This window comes from Colletes latitarsis, chromosome 6 (assembly GCF_051014445.1).
Source record: "Colletes latitarsis isolate SP2378_abdomen chromosome 6, iyColLati1, whole genome shotgun sequence".
Taxonomy (NCBI): domain Eukaryota; kingdom Metazoa; phylum Arthropoda; class Insecta; order Hymenoptera; family Colletidae; genus Colletes; species Colletes latitarsis.
Genome location: NC_135139.1, coordinates 9,349,518 through 9,372,691, shown reverse-complemented (window position 1 = coordinate 9,372,691; position 23,174 = coordinate 9,349,518). Strand labels below are relative to the sequence as shown.

Genomic DNA, 23,174 nt, shown 5'->3' with positions numbered 1-23,174 from the left:
AAGGAAAAGAAAATAAAAATAAAATAAATTCAATTTAAATATTCACATTTTCACGTGTTGAGAAAAGTCAACCGATATTTTCAAAGGGTTAAACTCGAGGCTCGAAGGAACTGTGACCACCCACGTGTCTCGAACAGTATCAGATTCCTGGCGTTTTCACTTCTCTATTATGGCATCGATCGTAACGTTTCGTATCGATACACCGGAGTGTCCGTGTCAAAGTCCAACTCAAAATCCTCGAGGACAGGCAAACATTCTCACGAATAAACCGCGAACTTTCACACGACTCGATTTCACAACACCGTCTCGCATACTCCAAAAACCTTCCAGAGATCCCGTCGCAGACAAGATCGGTGATATATTTAGCACCTTTCGACAATGCAGTCGAACACAACACCGGCCATAGGCACTCATAGTAACTCCTAGCGAACGCGAGCCGACTCTGAATGCAAACTATCGCGAAAATTATTTCTTGGCCAAATGAGAACGATTTACCGACGTCTACGGAGCCCAGCTGGTCTGGATATTCTGGGCAGGGTTCAAGGGTTACGGAAAATATCGCGTATCCTTGTTGACTCGCGCAGACGCGGAACACACGTACGCGATTCGCGGCGTTGATAAATTGCGTTGCAAACTGCAGCGCGCTGCACACGACGCGCAATTAGGGATGGTTCAAAACGAACGAAAGACAACTGTCGATAGAAACGTTCGTGGAGGGGGGAAAAATTGTAACTGTAGATCATTTTCGGCTTAAACAACAGTCTTTGAAAGAAAATGCATCGAAATATTTTAATTAAAGAGTCGAGACAATTTTGTATTTCTTTTTATCGAATAAAACATTTTTTTTGTCAATTTGGAATACTGCAATTCATTATCGACAGACTGCTTATTTTTGTTTGTTAATTTTTTTCTACAAGTTAGTGGAAATATCTGAAAAATTATTCGTTTCAAATATTGTATACACAGTGTTCCAGATTTGAGGTGCATTTTCGAGGGGTAGTCTCATGTGAGACCTCAAAGAAATCAATTTTTTTTAATTTTATTTTTTGAAAGTATATTTAAGAATGTACTGTTAAATTTTGAGAGATAAATGTCAAGTATTGTGGACTGTAGAACCTCGTACCTTGCACAGGCTATATGTACTGTTTACGAGAGGTTTACGAGAGGGTCAAGAGATATCTGCTGTTTTTAAAAGTCGAAATTCTAGAGTTTGTGCCATCTGAGTGCCAACATTCTGGAAGGAAGTCTTATAAAGTATATCATATATTTTTATTAAAATGTTGGCAGGAAAAAATGACAAAATTTTTGCAATTTTTAAATTAAGCTTTCGCCATTTTGCCAATTTTCAACTTAATTATTTTGCTACGGGCGATAACAGGAAACCTACCGAATAAAAATCTTTTTAATTTTTTTGATCTAGTTAACCTTGAGAACTGCAATCACCTGCGCCAGTCAAAAGTCAATAAAAATTATTGAAAAATTTATTTTGTATTCCCAAAGGATAGCTAAGTAAACTGCGAAAATGAATCATAACGTCAGATGTAACAATTCCTTAAAAAAAATTAAGAAAGATTGTTCATTTTTCATTTACATGAGACTACCCTCTTAAAAAATGTTGTTTGACGCTTTATTAGAAAATAATAAACATGATGGAAAAATAAATTCCGGAGCCCTGGTTGCGTAACGAGCTGGCTCGATCTCGCTAACAGAGAAATTTTACTGTCTGGACGGTAAGAATTATTCCTCCTACCCCTACCCCGCCCTCCAGAGGACCGTGTCTAGTTCACAAGGTTCTCAGTCGGCCCACGCAGCGCCATTAACATCCGAAAGTAAACCTTCTTCCCGTCTACAAATCTCCACCGGTGAAGGGAACCAATTTAGCGACACTCAACCCTGCGCCCAACCCCCCACGCGGGTATCGTTAACCCTGAAGAGAACGCGGGTAACAGAGCCCACCGTCGACACGCCACGATCGACTCCCACCAGGAAACCGGACAGAATCGTAAAAAGGCCCCGAGACGATGTCGGTTCGTCGTGCACCAATACGTCGTAAGAACGTCCGCACGACCTCCTCTGTGGGCGACCCTACGAGGTTAGAACGCGCGGAGAAAAAGCTTAAAGCGGCTGCCACCGGTCGTTAGGTTGACGTTTACGTTTCGCGTTTAACGAACCACGGCCGAGCAATGTCGTACCCTAACGATCGATAAAGTATAACGTCGTAGAAAGAAAAGAGGCCATCGAAGCACGCGTCGCCAACCGAGAAAGGGATGCTGCACCGCTTCGTTTTAACCCTCTCCCTCCTGACACACACTAACGGATCAACGACACTAATTGTTTTCGATTTTAACGCGCTTTCGAAGAATTATTGTACCCGTTTGATGCACGTAAAATATTTAGGTGTGTAAACTTAACTGTTTTTAAGATATAAATAATCAGAGTGGAACAATTATAAATTCTGCACAAGACGCCTCGTAAAATTTAATATCAATTCAGTTCAGAAGTTTTCGCGTGTACTGTGCAATTGAATTGTTAAGTGTCAAGCAGATTCACTGTAGTATGTGGGAGTATCTAATCGCTACAGTATTTGATCGCAAGAATCCTCGTGGAAAATATTTTTTATCCATAAAGAAGGCACAAACGCAGTGGTCTGGATCCTCAAAGTATGCGAACTACAGTCAACCAAGCCGTAAAAAAATATAGTATAAACAGGTATTTGTACTTCTGATGGAGAAAAAGAAATAAATAAGTGCAATATGATTTTCTAAATGTCTCCAAAACTGTCTTCAAAAACACTGGTGAAACAATAGCATGAAAATAACGTGAAAAGAAAAATGTAGTTATGGTGTCCTCGAACTTTGAGAATGAACCATGTCTTTCGATGACTTTATCGTGACTCTGAGGACTTCAATTACTTTTTCAAAGTGCTGTTTAAGGTCGGTGGATAATCGTGGCCAGGTTCTCAGGCAGAATGGTTTATCGAGCTCGGACTAAGCTTTCGACAGCACGTAATACCGATGATTGTTCATTAGCGCCGAGCATCCTGAGCTTTAATGCATGTATCGGTACCCGTTCCGAAGGCAAAGTAGCTGTGTTACGCTCGACGTCCATTCGCCAATGGCGACCATTAGCATGGAACCCCACTTCTCTCTGCAGATAGACTAATGATCATGTCACCCGGCTCCTTAATTGCTAATTGATCTTGCGCCTGTACGTCCGCATCCTGCGTCGACTACGCACGCTGCGACATTCATCTAACGACGCGGTTTAAATTCTGAATTTATTTTCAAACTGCAATCTACGTCGCGTTATCGAACGTCTTTAGACGTTAAACGAAGAGTTGTTCTTAAATGGGATCTATACTAATCATAGAACAGAGAGGAAGATTTATTTCTGTAACAGTATCAGTTGCGGTAGCGAGTCGACATAAAATTCTTTAGATTTTCCAGTTAAAATTTAAAATTTATTTTCTTTTGACGAATGTCTTTTCTAGAATGCGTCGAGAAAAACTTCACGATGAAAATCTATTAATAATAGAAGAGAATTTTATATTCGTATCAGTCGTTGAATATTGTATATTTATATTGTATATTCTGGAAAATAGTATGTTTCAAGTAAGAGTTTCTAAGCTTGTATTAATATTCCTACAATGTGCCTAAATTCTATCAAATGTGAATTTATTTTGTTGTTCGAAAGCTTCGTAATACAGGGTACACTGAGAATACAATTATTTTCTCGATAGAATGAGAATCTTTTATTTTTAATTGGCTGTTAATTCTATTAAGATTACGGTTTATATGACACACGAGTATTCAAATTGAGAAGCGGCAAAGACAGATACCTATCGCTCATTCTCATCCGTAACTTCGTATTCATGTAGGAGGATTTCCAATCAAATACCTTCTCGCTATAATTAAAAGGAATCCTCCATCCTACTGCTTCGTAATAGACACCAATGAAATAATACGCAATTAAAACCTTCATTCGCGACGAATAACATCTCGCTGAATTAAGAAATCTTACCACTCCACAGCGTAGGATAATTACATTTGCATTCGAAACTATGTATTACGAAATTAAAGAAAACAGAAGAATAGAACATTGTCATTTGATTTATTAATGGCAAAATTTTCACTTACATTTTCTGTATTAATAAATTGGTCCTAGAAAAAGTGTTAATTTAAAAATTTTTCATTTTGAAAAATAAAATTTAATTTAAGATATTCCATTTTACGATCGAAATTTATATTTCATGGTAAACTGGTAATCAACGTGGTAAACAAAATTAAATAGTATATGTTTGAAAAATTGCTTGTAATTAAATCGTACGTCGGGAGATCGAAGCTTCTACACTGAGAGAATTATCAAGTAAATATTCCAGTGGAAAATGGGAGTAAAAATGTTGGAATTCCAAAAAAAAGAACAGAGAGTTTTTGGTGCTATGTGGTACGTATCGTTCATTGTGCAATCGCGTGTTTCATTATATCTTTTTCAAGTTTAATAAATAAGTTTAATTTGCGTGCTTAAATCATTCAGTTTCATTACCTTAACCCAACATAAAGTTACCCTCGAATCGAGTAAATGTGAGACGTCACGGTTAAGTTACACACTGTAAAATCTAATCTTGCTTGACATAATTTTCACCAAGAAGCAAGACCTAAACATTCCCGATAACAACGGAGAAATTTCACGTGAGAAGGGGCGTTGAAAACTGTCCTACGGCCCCCATAGATGTGTGCTTGGGGGCCGTGAGTTTGAAAACCGTTGGATGGCAGGAGACGTTGAGTCTCGCGTTGCGTGAGAACATCCACGTCGATTTCACACGGACTTTCCCTGACTGCGTGACATTTCTCCGGGGTCCTCTCTTTTCTCAGGATATCGCGATCCACAGGACGGGCTGAACTTACGATCGAACCCGAACGATCTTTCTCTGCTCACCTATGCACGATCCAGCCAGGCGCCCACGCTGCTTTTCACGGCGTACATTCGATCCGCGGTGTAATTACTAATTGTAATACACGCTTACCGAGCCCACTAAATTTATCCACGGCGTTCCCGATACACATGCGAACGACGCGAGACGTCGCGATTAGCTTGCGTTACCCTTCTAACGCTTCAGCAATGCGGATGCGCTTTGTCCCTGCTCGCATGATTAAACGCGCGCTCGGATTTGCGTCATGCCTCGGTTGCATTATTTACCGAAGCAAGGCTGTGTGTATCGGAATAAATATGTAACTGCGTTGTTCGACTTCATTCAGGGCAAGCAGTGATGTTCGGTCACGCGGGAATTGTGGTTCTCTCGACGCACAGTGTAAACCGAAATAAGACGATGTGGGTAAGAAAGCTTCTAAACCTATTATCACGTTCATCGAACGATCACTTTCGATCCTGACATAACAGATCATGACATTGAATAAACTAGAATTTTAAAACTAATTTCAACAAGATCTTCCAGACGATGTTAGTTTAGTCTTTTTTTGTCTCGTGGGTCCATTTTATTTATTTATTTACGAGTTTGTACACCCTTTGGTATAATACAGTTGCATAATATGTGCAAACATTAGTACAACATTAGTGGCATGCTTTTAAAGGAATACAGAGAACCGCTAAAGAAGTCCAGACGCTGACTAAATTGGTTAGCTTGGACATGGATACGATTAATACAATTATTGTATGTATAATGTCGTTTAAATGTTGGAATACGAAATAATTCCATATTTCGAGTAATTCTCGCTGGAGCTTTAAATTTAACTAATTGTAAAATTTCGGGACAATTTACATAATTATTGATGATTTTGTAAGCAAACAACGTATCGTATATAGTTCTACGTTGTTCAAGCGTAAGAAACCCTAATCCCGATAAAATTCTGTCATAGTGATAACAAGTAACTGGAATGGGACTGGCCAGCTTATAGGAGACAATGCGTAGGAATTTGTGGTGAATTCTTTCAATGTAGTCTATGTGTTTTAAGGTGTGTTTTAAGGTGAAAACAAATCTTGCAGGCATGTTTAAAGAGTTGTTAGAATGAGAAGACTACTTTTACGAATTCACTGTAAAATCAATCGTAAAAACAATTTTTCAAGGTTCGATACAGTTCTTTGAATTTGTAAAATTTTGTAGAACGAAAAACATCTTTAGTTTTTTATCACATATGTTAAAATAAAAATTATTTAAAAAATTCAATTCAAAGATGTAGGATTGAAGACTTCGTCTTTTAAAACGAGCCTAGGAAAACTATCATACGATTACTTTTGACGAAGTTAATATCGGAATAACTGAAGTATCGACAATCTTTCAATAGAGATCAACGATCCTCCAATTTTGTGGACGAGTGTATTATTGTTATTTATTAAAAACTGAACACAAAGATTTTGTATGGGTCCCAATGGACATAACAAACACGATTAGCACCGAAGGGAAGATTTAACAGAAACCTACTTTTCGAAACAATTTAAGAGAACAAAATAAAGGAGTTAAGTGTTGATCTTACGCCATTTTACTAAATCGTACATCAAACTGTGAAGTATCTCACGATGATTCAAGTTACTCGAATTCCGATATAATTATTATTTGGAGAACAATTTAGAGAACAAAATAAAGGAGTTAAATGTTGATCCTACGTCGTTTGATACAATCGTACATAAAACTGTGAAGTATCTTATAATGATTCAAGTTAGGCGAACTAGATCCTGCTAGATTTCCTTGGATACGTTTCATTCACTACATTTGAGAGTCAATTTAAGAGACCAAAACGAAGATTCCACGCCGCCAAACGAGGGCAAACCGAGCTTGTCGAACGAATCGACTCAAAGATTCGGATCGTGATCGTCCGTAACGCGTCCGACGACACGACGATGCAATGCCATAACGTTGTCGAGCAACGTTAGCATTAAAAACAATCCAGTTAAACGCGTGTCCCTCATACCTTGTCCCCGAGGACATAAAATACGAGTAAAACACAAATGAGGAGAAGCATACAAGCAGATAAGAGCGAGGCAGTAGGAGCCCAAGCACCTGTCGCTGCGAGTTCCTCCACAATGCGGCCGTAAAAGGATCGTGAAAAACCTCTTTCGAAACGGAGAGGAAAAAAGGGTGGGGTGATCGAGGAGGTACCGAAGGTCAGGATTTACGCGGAGCACGGTTTGATGCGTGCGTGTAGCACGATGGAATCGAACATCGGGCCAGGAACACCTTCATCTGTCCCTGGTGGCCGTTTCCAGCCTCCTCCAGCGCCTGCCTACCGTCCACGATACTATCTGCAAGATGAATTGGTCGGTGCACCGAGTGCAAGCGGACTGCAACGACCCGGCAGCGAGGGCACGATGCACCATCTCTTCATTTTTCCGCTCGCGGATGGAAGGCCTTCGGGAATTTGCATCGCTCCACGTGTCCGACACGCGACGAGCACCCGATCCAATTTAATTACCCGACCGAGAAGAAATTAATTACGCCAGTGACGAACACACGCCCTCAGCGGTCCACGATTCGCGAATCTTTAGTTTATTTCGAGCGTACGAGACGGAGCGTAAAAGCTGACGCGCGCGCGTAAAGTTTGAATTTATTATTCGAACCAGGTAAACGACTGCCCGGGACGAGTGTATCGTCCCCGTTGCGTGCATATGGAGGCGCGGATCAGTCGTCAGCCATATTACTGCTCGAACCATCTCCTCCAATCAGACAAATCCCTTTTACGATCGACAGAACGTTCAGCAGAGCGCTTAAAACGTGGCTGCAAACGCGAAGCGACGTTGGTTATAGATTCCCGATAGGCATAGAGGTCTGCTCAATGAACTATCGGAATCAAAAGACCGTGGATCAGAAATTCTTCGCGCGTGTATGGGCACGATGCGCACTCCCGACTCGGCTATTATATCGCGACCGTGTAATCCACTGTCATCTATATCGAGGCCCTATCGGACGAAATGACAGGCTATAAAGCGAAGACCCGCGAGCGGCTTCCCCGTCGGATTTATCGCGTGCGGATGTCTGGAAGTCCGTAGTAAGCCATGAGGGATATAAGGAGCGCTAGGATGGGCCCGAGCTACCTCGATTAACCTTCGTTTCTGCTGGTTAGAGGCAATCCGGGGCCCTCTATGTGGCAATCACGATCCGGCAACTTTGTAAATTGAAAAAAAGACAACTGACGTGACGGCTGGTCACGCCGCAATCCATTGCTAAACCGAGGCTTAATGCTAAAACCCTCGAGATGGGAACGATCATTCGAGACACTATTTTCAATTATAATTAACACGTTCTCGAATTTATTCGGAGACCAGTATCATTCTGACATTATCCTGTGCATCTTGTGTAGACGTGCAATGAACGAAACAAATTTGTTATGTATAGTTTTTAAATAAGAAAAATGTAAACACTTTATGTTCGTTGTATAAGATTACTTGAGTAATAGGAAACGCAGAAATTGTTCGAAGCTAAAACCCTCAAGAGGGCAACGACCATTTTCTTCGGGCTACTGCTTTCTACTTAACACAGTGATCCCTCGATACTGTTTGTAGAGGGTTTAGAGGTTTTAGAACCGGTAGTATAAAAAAACGTTGAACACTTTTTTCTACTTCCTTCACTCTCAGTCTAACAGAGATAAGAGTCGACAATTTCTGGAATAGCACACTTCCCCCGATAACGTTCACGTTATTGTATACAGGGTTAGGTACTGAAATTCGACCTGAAACATTTTCTTTCATAATTCCTGTTCGATGCTAATTTTTACGCGAATTGGATACTATGAATCGTAGCTCGATCTTTGACCTCTCAAATGCCAAATTATTTTGTTCCTATTAAACAGACTGTGGTTGTATATGCGTTTGTGGGAAATTTTCTCAAAAAAATTACAGAATGCACTTAATATGCAAAAATATAAGAAATACGTGACATACGAATTATTATATTTAGGGGTTGAGAGAAATCTCTACAAAGCTCCCATTTCATTAATTCTATTAATAAAATGTACATCAAAATTAATTCATTCAGCGTTCTGGAAATTAGAAGCAAGACTTCTAAGAACATTTCCTCATTAAAAAAATTCAATTTGAGTAATATATACAAGGTGTTCGGCCACCCCTGAGAAAAATTTCAATAGGAGATTCTAGAGGCCAAGCTTGCAGAATAAAAGTAACGAGTTTTTAATGGAGGATAAACATTTTGTGGAATGTCCAGTACGCTCTTTCTCGTTCCAAAGCTTTTCTGTATTCGTCAATCTAGGATAGCCCCTTAAATAAAAGGCACTGCGACCGATGCAAGACGTTCGAAAGCCGTTTCTGTCTCAGCAAATTCGTAACCGTACACAATGATTGCGAAACGGTGAATTATTCTCGCGCTGCAGCATTCATCGCGAGACCATAAAATGCAAGTACGCTCCCATGGACCGGTTGAATGCGCGGAAGCACGAATCCACGAGCCGCGGACAAGCCATGAATTTCGCTAGCCGATACACGCGACAGTAACCAGATGCCCCCGGTGACAACCATTAGCCTAACAATAAGCTCGTGTTGTACCATTGAAATTATTAATCGGCGCAATTAGCGACCGGCCAGTCCCCTACAACCTCTTAGATACGACGCAACTTTCGATCTCGAGCCATACGACCGAGCCAGCCATTTAAATGTTAGTGGTTTTTCAAGAACTTGCAGAAAAGATGTTTAAAAAATCGATAGACGTTTTTAGTACACAGTCTTTAGGCGATAAAGTTTGATTTGTGAGCAGAGAAATATTCGATTAAGTTAGTGATAAATGGAACCGTGAACAAAGTATGTATCGAAGGCTCGAAGATTTGGACAGCATGGTCGTCAATTAGGTTGCGGTACGTCACGGTTAACGTGTGGGCCGAGAATGATTTCTCGTAAAGTTTGTTTATGGGCTCTGAACACTAAGCGTTTATCGTTTATTAATTGAAACCTGAGATGGCCCGTGTACGGCGTGGCACGTTGGCTTGTTACAATGTCAATCTTTTTCCGTCTCGCGATGGCCTCGTTACTTTCGTGCCGCAAGTATGGCAGTAAACAGGATGTCGTCGATGTATGAGCACTTAAGGCGAACGGATCGCTCCGATCGACCCGAAGAACCGAAGAGAGAAAGGGACGCACAAGATGACTCGTTACTTTAATCTCTCCACGAGGAGCTTCGTGTCCTTAAATTACAGTCCCGATCAATTTTTAGTTGCCATAATTCGAGGTGTACTGAATCTTAAGTGGCCCTTATCAGAAATTTATAAAAATAAAAGAGCCAAATCTCGCGACAATGACGAGGATGTTCTCTTAGGCTACCGAAGGGTCCTTCGAGTTATTCTACTCAAATTATGTATTATAATAATAATGAATTCTTTTTTAAGTATTCCCCGATCCCGTAAATAACGCTTCTTGTGAAATATTGAAAGCATTCGATTATTTATAATTGTCCACATTTTTAACACTGTATAATAAATCTGTACTTTGGAAAGAAAAATATCATTTTCTAATTATTGGGAAACACTTCTATAATTACAAATTCCGAAACTGAAAAGAAAGATTCTGTCATTTGCCTAAGTATAACGAAAAGTCTGAAAATGAAAAATGTATCATTCGACTTCACCAAAAATCATGTGGAATCATGGAAATATATGTGTTCGATTCATTGACAGAGAACAAATATCTACCCCTCGATAATGTCTCCATATTTTAATGCCGAGGAAAATTTAAAAACCGTGGTTCTCGGATTTTCGCGATATACAGGGTGATTCGATAAGCTAGCGAGGTAACTCCCAGCATCAGTGTTCTCTCTATACGGGTATCCGTAAGCCCATGAAAGGAGGAACCAAGTTTTACGATCCTGAATCGGACGAAAGCGAAACGGAGAACAGGTACGCAGAATGGGAGACAAGGAGAGAGGAAAGGTTTACGATGTTGAATCCTGTCTACGATCTCTGATAGAGTCGTGTCTGTCAGTTTGCATGTTCATGCCACGACGTTGACCGATGCCTTCTTCTCCAGCACACCACTGACGTCATCGACGATCTATACTGGGTGGTCCAAACGCACGCAATCGTTGGTCCACCTTGCACAGGAATAAAACTAAGGGAAGATTCTCTCGAATCTTTTGATGGACAAAACTATTGCTGATTCGGGTCAAACTTTTCTAGGCCTACAAGCGGACATATCTAATTTACGGAAAATAATTTTGACAAAGTTCCAACGAAACATTAATTCTTTTCTTTGGACGAATTTACATCGACGAAGAAAATATTGCGAACGAAAACTAAAATTGGAATGTTGGGTTTAGTTCCTGAAAAAAGTATCGAATTTTTGAGTCAAGTAAACAATTATATTACATACGTTACCGTATTCCACGATCCTGAAACAATAGCTTTAATCGAACAATTTTATAATGTATATGAACACTATACAAGAATCTTAAACTGATCGACGACTTGTGAGGGACACGCAGAAGCTCTTATTAGGAGAGCAAAAAAGGAACATGGAGGTTTCGAGTGAAATTGCTTGAAATTGCCGTAATTAGAATACGAATGAAGGATTTTGCATCTTCGCAACTGGTATTCATTCGCATTCTTCTGCGTGACACGCGTAATATAAGATAATAGAGAGGAGCGGCAGGTTAGTTAAGTATCATTTCTGGGACGGTAATTTCGGTCTTTCTGAATAATTCAGACCCAATTTCGACGGTACTAGAATTAGTTTTGCAGCTAAGATGTATAATTAACAATAATTGCTTGCGTCAAATGCAATAAATGACTGTCACAAACGAGATTTCCACTGCTACAACAGTGAAAAATTGATAATGTTAAGAAGAAAGTAAATGTTGGTACAACTGGTTAACATGTAATTGTACGCAAAAGAATAAGTAAAAAATGTGGGGTAAAATTGTTGCATATAATGCTTCGTTCCTGAGAAACTAAACTTTAAAGAATTCAAGAAAAACAAGTAGAAATAGTAGATAATTGGTCAGACGTACCAGACAAATCGAATTTATATAATTATCATAATTATATAACTCGTTGTACGATGTAATTACAATTAACTATTGACGTTTGTACTATTCAATTGTTTAAAATATATTTATATAGGTGGTGTTCAGAAAAAATGGAATTGTTATACAAAATATAAAATATGTGATTTTAATATATGGTTTGCCTCCGTAATTATGGGACAATCGAGATGGAAAATGATTCTACGGGAAAAAATAAGTGGAAAATATGGAATGAAATTTTTTCATACGAGATTTCGTTCTCGAGTAAATCAAGTTTGAAAATTCATGGGGTACAAGTAGAAATATCAAATAATGGTCAGACGCGCCAGATAAATCGCATTGAATCATCTTTAATCACTCGTCGTACGATTCGATTACAATTAATTTTTCAAGTGTATACTATTCAATTGCTTAAAATGTATTTATATACGTGGTGTTCAGAAAAAAAGGATTTGTTGCACAGGATATAAAATGTGAAAATGTGTGATTTTAATAAATAGTTTGCCCCAGTAAATAAGACAAAAATGTAGAATACAGTTTTCTTCTCGAGAAAGTCGACTTTGAAAATTCAAGGAGAACAAGTAGAAATAGTGAATAATGGTCAGACGCGTCGGACAAGTCACACTCGTACCCAATAAATTTTCAAACTCAATTATTTCAATAACGAAGCATTATACGAGAAAACTTTATTCTACGTTTTCGATTCATTTTTTCCCGTAGAATCACCTCGCACCATAATTATTCTCACATTATTGTATCGATAGGCTTAATCACATGTCGGACAAATTTTCAAATTTTTTTGTCCTAAAAATTTGTTCAGACTGTTGTCCTGGACAATATGTTTCAAAATAATTGAAACGAGTAAATAGTTTTTAATCGTTTTTAATTATCCAAAGTTCCCAAAGTACCTAATGAAAGTGTCGAAGCATCCGCATAGCGATAGAAACGTTTCTCACGTATAGAATTCCACAATTCGTTGAAACGAGCCGTTCGAACGTAGAAAAAATGCAAATAACGACATAAAATTGCTATGACCAGGGCCGTAACCTCGTCACAAACAAGGAATAAAGTTTTAAAAGCCTGTCGAAACGATGCAATGAAACGCAAGTACGCGTAACAACACTTCGCGAATCTGGACACCGGGCATCCCTAACATAACTTGTCAACCACGAAATTAGTTTACTCTGACTCGGCTCACGGGGACACTGTAATCAACGTTTCAGCCGTCTCTTAAACAGCACATTCGCGAGCAATCAAAGGAAACGGTATCGTAAATTTGTAGCCGCGGGGTCGTTCGCGGAATCACGGAAATAAACCCCGGAACGAAACGCGCGAAATAGCAGAAAATCCAACGGTGGAATAAAGCGGTCCGCGAGTACGCGTACGTGCATCCACCCCTCGTACAACGCTCGCGGCCCTCGCATAGAGCCGTAACGCATAAAACAAGAGGAGGCTGCGCTGACTTTTACGAGTGCCTCGTTGTTTGTTCGAGGAATTATCGAGCCGAGACTGCGCGTCTTTAATTGCTCGACCTTTCTTTGCTACTGCTTCAAATGGCCTCCCCCTCGTCAACGCCGTGGGCGCGAAAGATTATTTAATTAACTCGCCACACGGTGAAACTGAGACACTCGATCGCGAATTAGTTTTTTTAAACCAGAAATCTAAATGAAAATTTACAAATAACAAATTTCGTTTCGTGAACAAATTGACTTTAGCCTTATATTTATCGTTGTATTTGATTGTAATCACTTGTTACCGTTTTCAGCGTATACGCGTTTATTAAAATTATCTTTTAGAATGTCGATTGAATCAGATTTTTTAAACCAGAAATCTAAATGAAAATTTACAAATAACAAATTCTGTTTCCTGAACAAATTGACTTTAGCCTTATATTTATCGTCGTTTCAAAGCACTGGAAAGGCAAAATTAATATTTTTAAATATAATATTGTAATATAAGTAATTAAAAAAATTTAAGTGTAATTTGATAAACCTTTCTAGAGACCTCAGAAAATGTACGATTCTAGTTTTCATCTAATACAAACGCACGATGCGATCGATAGCAATTAACAGAAACGAAATTGCAAAGCGGGTTTGATCTATGGATCTTCGAAGAAATTCCTCCTGCGAGGTACATATATTGTAGTTGGATACAGATCTCGCGATCGCTTACACAAACCATGGAATTGATAAATAATAACAGGGGAAGGAATAATCGTCGTGGAGCGTCGAGCAAGTGCACGGCTCTCGGGTAAGAATATCGATGAATGGCAAAAATGGCCCGTTCGAGTTACGACGGATCGATCCGCCATGCTGGGTGTTTGTCCCGATCGAAGGTGATTTTATAAAGGAGACCGCCGTGACGGAAGATATTGTAGAACAAGTTCCCTGTGCCGGCTGGGTGGCCCGTCGTGCATATATGAACAACCAAGACAGTTTCGCTCCCATTGGCTCGTACGTTATGCAACTCGAATTGCATTAAAAATTCACTATACTGAGTAAATGCTACGAACGAGGGATCGGATACCAGAGACCATTTATTCGATACACGACTATCCTTAAAAATGAATAAAAAACACTTTGGTCTGCTCCATTTTCGAGTAAAAATTTTCAATTTCGTAAAAGAATGCGAATTACAAGTAGGATGAGAAATTTGTACAGAGAAACTAAAATTACCACTACTGTACAAAAGAACGCGTAGCAAACGTAATATAAAAAGTAAATAAATAATTGGATTTAGTAAGTTTTTGTTATTTCTTGCGAAATAAATATTTCAAATGCATTTATTACGAAAAAAGTATTTAGCATAAAGTGTGTAAAAAATCGTATCTCGTTTGAGAATGTTTCCTTGAGTGCATCAAGTCTCTGAGAAAGCACTGATCGAGATTACTAATTATTCGCGTTCTCGGTTCGCGCTACTTTTTACGTTTTATTGGAGTTTCCGTTCGGACGAGGCTTGAGCGACTTCTTGTTGCAGCTTGTAGAAAATATTAAATTTTTCGATGCACGCGTATTTGCACACGTCACGTATTGAGAAACTAGTCTCGTGGAAGGAAATGCGCTCGTCGTGGATGCAGTTATTGAAACCAAAACTTGTTTATAAACCAGTCTTATACTACTCACGTTTCTTTGATCTCAAGTTTCGCTAATGCTTTGTAGGGTTTAAGTGCTTTCAATGCCAATTATTGGATGTTCACGGAGTTTCATGAAATTCTTTATTACAAGCGAGGAAAATGATAACGGGTGTACATTCCTTTCATTTTATTACCCCTAAACTAAATCCAACTTCTTTCTTTTCTTTCAATTAACTTTCAATTTAGTAATTCTCGTGGGAGTTGCGTAGTTTTGCACGCACATTACAAAATCAGGTTAAAAGAAAGAAGAATTAATTAAACTTGAATGTTACATTTATTTTTAACTTTGTTTCAACATTCGAGCTCTTAAGAACCTGATTTTGAACATCGTGAGACGTAAGGTATAGACTGAAATTGTAGATAAATACTTGTAATTAAATTGTACCACTCGCCGATGTTCAAAAAAGGAAAGTATCGTGGTGCAATGAAATACAAGCACAGCGGGATTTCGAACTGGACACACTGTTTTAATTTGTCAACCAACGGGACTAATTTTTCGCCAAACTGGGCCCCACGTGTCCCACCGATATGAAAGATATCCGCTGTTAGGCCACTAAAGACGTCCTATTAATCGCACGGATCGCAGAACATTATAATATTAATAACTTGCTACCCAGACAAATACGATCGAATATTTGAAAAAAAAATTTTTTGTATTTCTTTATATTATATCATCTTTATTTATAGAATTTTTTTTAAATTTCGAAAAATATTATAGACAAACGTAAAAACAAGAAAGTGAAAAACTAAGAAAAGAGGCATATTTTTGAGAAACTCGACTGTTCCTAAACAGGTGTAGGTGAGGTGACATGATTCTATGTTTTATCGCGTTATCTGTATCATCTGGTATCTACAGGGTGACTAAAGAACACAACCGCGAGGAATTATTATCGAATCGCGTCCGAGCCTACGCAGTCTCTGTGACAATAAAAGTGGACACACCTCGATGGACACGTGTGTTCAGAGACTCTGGCCGACAGGAATGTCAAAGACACCCTTTCTAGTTACCAGTCAGCAACAACCATAACACAGATCAACAAATTTTAAACAATAATTAGTATTAGAGATAGGAAAAAATTGTTCAGCTTAAGTTCTATAAATACAAGGCACAATTTTATTCAAGTGCAGATTTTGTATACAGGGTGGAAGATTCTAGAGGCCAAATAATTTTAATGGGAGATTCTAGAGGCCAAAATAAGACGAACATCAAGAATATCAATTTCTTGACTGAGGCTTCATTAAAAAGTTATTAAAAAATTAAATTGAAAAATTTCAAATCATTCTGAAAAAATTATTTTTGGTTGCGGGGCTCAATTACAATCATTTTTGGTGAATACACATACCTCTGAAATCCTACTCACTTTCGAGAAAAAAATTCGTGAAGGTACTGAAATTTTTAGACGAAATTAAAAAATTTCAAATCATACTAAACAAATTATATTTAGTTACAGGGACCAATTACAAGTATTTTTGGTGAGTAGACATATCCCCAAAATCCTACCCATTTTCTAGAAAAAAATTCAGTACGTGCGGAACTTTAAACGTTAATAACTTTTTAACGAAGTCTCCATCAACAAATTAGTATTCTTAATTTTCGTCTTATTTTGGTCTCTAGACTAGAATTCGCCGTTAAAATTTTGCCCAGGGGTGGCCGAACACCCTGTATGTTAAAATAAAATATAATTTTTTTTAAATTTATACACAATTTTTCAAAAATGTACTATTTAATTTTGTTTAAATTTATTTATACTAAAAAAATTACTAAATAATAAATAAAAATCAATGTATACATACTCATTATTTGTGCACAAGAATATGTTGATTTTCATAAATTGGATTTGTGAAACTAGGCATAAAGAACGTACGACGTTCGTTGTAAATAATCGTTAGTTGCAAGGTGTGGAGAGAACACCAAAATGAGAATTTATCAAAATCACTCACCGATCGCTGTGAAGTTGGACGGTGAGAAAAGCTGTCCTCCGACGAATGAAGACGTCGGATCGGTGTCACGAAGCCCGCGAAGGAAATGTTTAATGGAGATTGCCAGATAACAAACGCAACTCCGCTTCGGTTCGAACACACTCGGAACATCGCGTGACTTAGCGGAATACTGAAGGCGAATTTGCATGTTGGCCTAAATTGGAAAAGACCTCGGGGGGTGCATCCGACTTTGTACGATGTTCACCAGGTGGGTGTTTATTCGCTACCACGTAGAGAGAAACGCGATACGAGGTGCCGCGTTCTGGCCAGGTGTCGGCGACCATAAAACTTATCTAAGATCTTTCTGTTAATTCCGTTCTATTTCGATCCCATTGACACGGTTAATTCGCTCGCGAATAAATTACCTTTCCAGCTTCTTTGTCTCTAGGGCACGCCTTGAAGAGATTACGTACCTGAAAAATAAAAGAAATTGTAAAATGAAAACGAGGAACAAGGAAAATTCCAAATCGAACCTTCTTTAGTAGCTAAAAAATCAAAATTCCATATCGAGTATTCGACGTTTCTATTTGAACTCGTGCAAATTTTATTCCAAAGCGAGACTATGATTTTTATAATGCTACTAAGTTCATAAAATTAATGATAATAATAAGTTTAGAACTGTTCGAATGCGAAAACACGAAAATTAAATCGGAAACCTTGTACTGGAACGCGAAATATAATAATAAAATTCAGAGTCGTGAGATTCTGATTTTCAATAAATAACAATAATGACAGTACTAAAATCAACTGTAATAATAAATAGAAAATGTATGTTGTACTGGAACGTAAAGTAATAAAATTCAGATTCATGTCAAAATGTACTTAGAGTAAAATATGTAACTATCGAAGTATTTATTACGTCAGGCACGTAACATAATTATTTTGATAGCTGCAATTTCCATTAGACAATTTAAACGTCGAATAGTATATGCGTTTATTTACTTGCCAGTTTCTTGGTATAATTAATCTCGAACTACTTAATGTGATGGATATTCAATAATTACACAAACTCTCTAACCTCACTTTTCACTCTCATCACGCACGCTGTCTCCCGTCTTTTTCCCTCTCTTTTATCCATTCCCTCCATACTGCCAACCTCATCTTCGCGTATTTATTACCAACCTATTTCCCTTTCTCACCGCTTTCATATTATCTCATACACCCACCATAGAAACCACCACACTTAACATATTATTAATATTCATAAAATATACGTTAAGGAAATATGTTAATACCGTTATATAAATAAACTTTCATTTAAATTTTACAGTCAGCACTTCACGCACCGCTAGCTGATTAATTGACTTTTCGTTACCATGCAGTTATCGACCGCTAGTCGATTAATCGACTTTTCGTTACCGTGCGGTTATCGATCGTTAGTGGATTAATCGACTTTTGAATAGCAATGGTTATCGGCCGGTTTTCATTTCGATAAAATGAATATTAAATAATATTTTAACAATTATAAATCCCAATGAACTTTTGTACTTTGAAAGAAGGGTCGTTTGTGAATAGTTACTTTAACACGTTGACTGCCGCGCGCATTTTACGTGGTTTGCCCATGGCGCCAACATGAATTTTGGCTACAACATCGTGGGGGTCACCGGTGACCCCCAAGGCAGTCAACGTGTTAATCTTAAGCGATAGATAAAGTGTTGATATCACCACTCATCGAAAAGAGTTAAACTTTAGTCTATATTTATAGATAGTTAAATAATTGTCACAGGCGAACGGCAATCCACTTAAATATCTACGATTGTTTTTAATTTTTACTTATCACTAGTTTGTAATAACAAGAATTAATTAATGATGTTGTATGTACTTTATCTTATGTATGCTAAGTATAATTAAAAACACAAAAAAACTAATATAAGAATGGTAATATTATAAATTAAAACGTTCTTTCTTTCGACTTCTTAATCCTCTAAAGGTACTTTTTAAAGTAAACTTAGAGACCTAAGTGGAGATAAAGAGCTCGATTTGTTTATACGATAGAATCGAATCGAGAACATTCAGCGCGTCAGTCGCTGCAGTACGTATAGCGTTTTGCTAGTAATTTCTGTTGATCTGACTTGTAATGGTATTATGTAGTAGGTCGTTGTTGTTCCATTTTAAAAAATTAACTCGACCTAGAAATCTCTCCCACCACTCCATCTATACAAAAATTATTTATACCACATAATTTTCCCCTTTAAATAAAATAACTTTTGCAAGAACACTTTCTTGATACATTCAGTACCTCATGAGATATTCCACCATTCGTACTTAAACGTAATACCCTATATTCCTAAGCGTTATATCTTCAACACTAATCAAAATCAGCTGAACACATTGAAGCTTAATAAATTCATGTTGAAAAGCACTATCGCATGATCCAAAAAAAATATATAGTCCATTTAAAAAACGAAACAAAATTTTCGTTTACCAAAATAGAGATTCCATTTTATCCTGCAATTTACATATAAGCAATTTCTTCGTATCGTCAATAATTATTGAAATATCGCGACTGTCACACTTTAGCGTGGACACCCTGTAGAGATAAAAACAGTTCTAATAAAGTGAAAATTAACGACCAGTCAACGATAAAAACTTACAATTTCCATCCCCAATCGGTGTTTGGCTCGCCGTGCGTCGTTCCATGATGGATTCCGAGGATCGGAAATCCCAGAACGGAACGGAATAAATACGAAACGACCGGGGAGAACGAGTTCAGTTGGTAATTACACGACGTGGCATTCCGCTATTTCGAATCGCCACGAAGACGAACGAAGGGAAAGAAAAGGGACGCGGACTTAATTTATTCCCGGCCAATAATCGTCGGGAATCGGCCGACCGAAATGGATTTCAGGCGAGCCAGACCGACCGATGGAATGTGACACCTGCCCGGTGCGCTTCCCGTCAGGAATCGCGAAACCAGACACTCTCCAAATCCTCCATCTTCCGTTTTTACACTTCTGGGCCGCGCGCCAAATACTCGCGGAGGCCACGTGATTCACCGGAGCACCTAATTATTTGTTCTTTTCTACCCGTCCCGGCTTCTGGGACCTCTTAAACTGAAAACGTCCACATGACGGACTCAATCCGGGCCCGGAATCCGCGACGAATTAAATGGCACCCGATCGGACCGGTTCGCTTCGATTCATGCGAGTTACGAACGGATGTATTTAATTGCGAGGCACGCGACGTGCCGCGAGTATTAATTGGCCCGTTCGCGGCTGATCGCCGAGATCGATCCAAACGAAATTATACCGCTACCTCGATCCCCCCCCCCCTTCCCCCCGACGCGATCGTAATTGGGAAATTTGCGACTCGCGTCAATCGTTCTTCGTTTCACGAACCTGCCGCAATCTTTGCACCTAAGCCGCCTGTTTTGAATATTAAATTCGTACGTTGGTGGACAAAATTATGAAACGGTAATAGAATATTTTGTTCTTATTAACTTAAGGGGGTAGTCTCATGTGTACGTTGCAAAATTTAACCATGTTTATTAATTTTTTTTAACTAAATGTTACATCTAACGCTATAATTTATTTTCGCAATCTACTTAACTATCTTTTGGGAATACAAGATAAATTTTTCAATATTTTTTATTGACTTTTCATGTTTTTATTACGCCCACAGTAAATATGTGTTTAAACACTGGCGCAGGTGATTGCAACTCTCACGGTTGACTAAATCAAAAAGATTGTTATTTGGTAGGTTTTCTGTTATCGCCCGTAGCAAAATAATTAACTTATGTTGAAAATTGGCAAAATAGCGATAGCTTAAATTAAAAATTGCAAAATTTTGTCTTTTTCCGCAACATTTTAATAAAAGAGTATGATATACTCATAAAAATATAATTTTGGTACGGACGAGAGCCATTAGTATTAGTTTTCCGTAGACACTTCAGCAGTGTGTTCTACAAGTAAAAATAAGACTAAAGTGCTACATAACAAAAAATTCATAAATGCTTTGTTAAGAAGTTACAAGAAAAATATGAAATGTGATGTTTTTTTTCTCAGCATAATTTACAATTCATAATTATCGAAGATGGATTTTTATTTTAGCTAAACATTATTTGTTCTATCGAAGATAGTTTAGTTTATAATTCTTCCTATTGTTTTTGTGTGTTATTTTAAAATTTGTCTTAGATTCTTTTCTGTAATTGAGATAAAGTTTATTCATTCTCTCGTTTGTTCTTTGCAATATTCTTCGCGATTAATAATATTAACACCTTACCGTGCCATTTAGCTGGACGAAATCCAGGCCCAAACGATAGGCGTCAACGCGCGGTAAACAGACCAGACTGATACTAAACTGCTTTGTAACAGAGATTATAAGAATCGTGACCGACTCTTGTGGCACACCGATAGGAACTAAAACTCAATCACAATCGTGATTTGCTGTCCGGGAGCTCATGATGTTTACGTTTGGGACGACTTTCTGTTCGCGAGTCTGGCTCGTGGCATTCATGTTTGGGCCAAAATCTTCGTCACGAGTCAAACTCGTTAAAGTACGGGAAGGGGTTAATATTTAAAAAAAAAACCATTGCATATTTTTTAATACGTATCCCATACAATATATACCCATGTTAACGAGACTGTCTGTACAAAACACCTACGGGTCGTAAGTGACCCAACGATACCAGTGACGTAATCTTCATTCCAGCCAAACAGTAATAAAGTAACGTTAAAAGAAAAATTATTATACGCATATTTTTTACACGTATCCCATACAATACATACTCATATTTACGAGACTGTCCGTATAAAATACGAGCGGGTCATAAGTGACCCAACGATACCAGAGGCATAATCGTCATATCAGCTCAAGAATAATACACATATAATAAAATAACGTTAAAATAATTCTGTCGAATTAACAGTTGATTAAATTTACAAATTTCACGAACCAGACGGAAAGATTCTCGCCAAACAATAATAAAATGGCGTTAAAATAAAAATCATTATATGCATATTTTTGACACGTATCCCATACAATACATACTCACGTTTACGAGACTGTCCGTACAAAGCACCAGCGGGCCGTAAGTGACCCAACGATACCAGAGGCATAATCGTCATACCAGCCTAAGAATAATACACATATAATAAAATAACGTTAAAATAATTCTCTCAAATTAATGGTTAATTAAATTTACGAATTTCACGAACCGGTCAGAAAGATACTCGTTTAGAAACGTCGAGCGTGGATCGATCATCCCTTAGTTAAACTCCCGCACGTCAGGATTTACGGTCATGATCGTTTCAGCTGCCGAGAAACCGGTGATCTCCGTTTCTCGTTTTATCCACGCATGAAAAACTAGCTGCGTAGGGCAGGGCCGCGGATTTTCTTCCGGTTTGCTGGCAGCTCGCCGTGTTCCCATAAAGTCCAACTAAGGCGTACGGTGCAATATGCATGCTGGCCCCGGCCCGTTTCCTTGCGTTTCTTCTCGTTAAAGGGCCTCGTAGATCGATCGACTTGGCATGTATGTAGTCACTCGTTGTTATTCTTATCCGCCGTCGTTTCTCCCTTTCCACCGTCTCTTTACGACCGTTTGCTGCTTCGTTTGTTTCTCCGCGCCCGTTTTTCCGTCTAATCCCCCCCCCCCCCTCTGGATTCATTTTGCTCCAATTGTTTCGCCGTCGAAGCGTTTTACTTTCTTTCCGCCGCGGCCCGAGTTCACAGGCGGTAATCCAATCCGCGCGATAAAGATCTATCCCGTGGAACGTAAAGCTGGGATCGTTCGTTCCCTGGATTGATGTTGAAAAATACCCGCGCCGGGCTTATGTTAATAAACAAGCCTCCATTTATTGTTTCCGCGTTTGTGTTCCCCGCGGACTTCCTTGTAACCATTACGCATAAAATACTCGCGGTGTTAACTAACGCTGCTCGCGGTTTCCTCTCGTCGAACACACCGACTCAACCCCTTTATCTTCCAGCAACTTCGATCTATGGGCTCAGCGTTTATTCGCTACGACCACTCGAACGATAAAATGAGAAATTCGAGTCCATATATTTAGAACTGGAGTACGTTATGGAGTATATTATTTGTTGCGTGGAAAATTCCGTAGGAAGAAGATTATGGCGAATAAGCTAGCGTTTGTT

General features: G+C 38.5%; 1 protein-coding gene and 1 long non-coding RNA gene across 2 annotated transcripts in view; one reads left to right on the top strand and one right to left on the bottom strand.

Annotated features, from left to right (window-relative positions):
• LOC143343018 (protein cortex) overlaps positions 1-23,174 on the bottom strand; it is a 202,418-nt gene that overhangs the window by 80,488 nt on the left and 98,756 nt on the right. The window lies entirely within an intron of this gene.
• LOC143342956 (uncharacterized) overlaps positions 5,262-23,174 on the top strand; it is a 59,920-nt gene continuing 42,007 nt past the window's right edge. The window contains exon 1 of the long non-coding RNA XR_013079883.1: positions 5,262-5,332. This is a non-coding gene — a long non-coding RNA (uncharacterized LOC143342956). The remainder of the gene's footprint in view (positions 5,333-23,174) is intronic.